At 48.9% G+C, this 986-nt stretch overlaps 1 protein-coding gene across 2 annotated transcripts in view; it reads right to left on the reverse strand.

Moving 5' to 3' along the window:
• Positions 1-986, reverse strand: part of nfatc1 (nuclear factor of activated T cells 1) — a 55,198-nt gene that overhangs the window by 53,214 nt on the left and 998 nt on the right. Inside the window, exon 1 of one of the 2 annotated variants that reach the window (XM_025065071.1) lies at positions 152-703. The exons of the other annotated variant lie outside the window; for it this stretch is intronic. The gene's annotated coding sequence lies outside the window, so the exon portion shown is untranslated. Of the gene's footprint in view, positions 1-151; positions 704-986 lie in introns of those variants that run through there. 2 annotated transcript variants of the gene reach the window in all.

A 986-nucleotide genomic window follows, 5' to 3' on the forward strand; every position in this document is an offset into this window, starting at 1 on the left:
CGTCTGCGGGGCCCGGCAACTCATAATTACCTCTACTTTCATAGAAGTGCTATATAAAAATCAAATCGTACACCCTGTCATTTGACACGCCAAACTGAGGATCTTCATGGACTTTTCCAGAGGCCGCGCTCTGCGGTCGCCGTGCACTTACTCAGCTCCTCTGCTCCGCGGGGCCCGACAGAGACGTTGCTATGTTTGGCAGGTCTGGACCTCTCAGCAGCTGGCGCCCGGCCCGTGGTTTCTGTGATGACAATAGTCACATGTCCGTCCCCGGAGGTGGAAACGTGTCCTGCAGCGTCTTATCAGCTGACCCGGCGTCGTTTTGATCCGTCCTGGGAACGTGACGGTGTCTCTTCTAGTCTGAGAGATTTTGTGGTCCCAGTTTAGGGTCATTTTTGGTGGAGTGTGTTTTGGACGTCCTCCGAGGTTGGACAGAAAAGGAGGTGAACTCTGAGAGGGAGGACGCAGAGATTTGCAGTAGATTTCACACTAATCCTCGTCACAGTTGTCAAAACATTTGTTCAAAATGAACCGTCAGCCTCCAGACGGTGTAGGAAGAAGAGAACAGATCGGAGCGTGAAGCTGTGGTTTGATACGGCCGCTGACACAAACATGTTCAGCTCGGAAATCCATTAGGTTAAAAATTGAATTAATTTGAACACAGCATTTTACCCATAATTCCTCCATCCGTCCAGTTATTGTGGCCCTGACACACACACACGGTCCACAGACATGTCGTCATTGATAAACGCTGTGAGAAAAAAAAAAGTTTTCATTCCATTTAAGCAGCTTGAGCCTAAAATCCCATCATCAACTCCCATGTGTGGGTGAGGGGGGGGGGGCTTCAACCTCAGGTCAGTGGCCCAGCTTGTGTCAGAGCAGCCTGAGTCAGTGAGTCTACGACTGACACAGAGACTCGACACGTTCTACCAGACACTGTTTACATCTGAGAAATAAAGTAAGAAAAAAAAAAAAAACACAATTGT

The sequence above is a fragment of the Cynoglossus semilaevis genome, chromosome 18, assembly GCF_000523025.1.
Source record: "Cynoglossus semilaevis isolate Cse_v1.0 chromosome 18, Cse_v1.0, whole genome shotgun sequence".
In the NCBI taxonomy this organism is placed as follows: Eukaryota; Metazoa; Chordata; class Actinopteri; order Pleuronectiformes; family Cynoglossidae; genus Cynoglossus; species Cynoglossus semilaevis.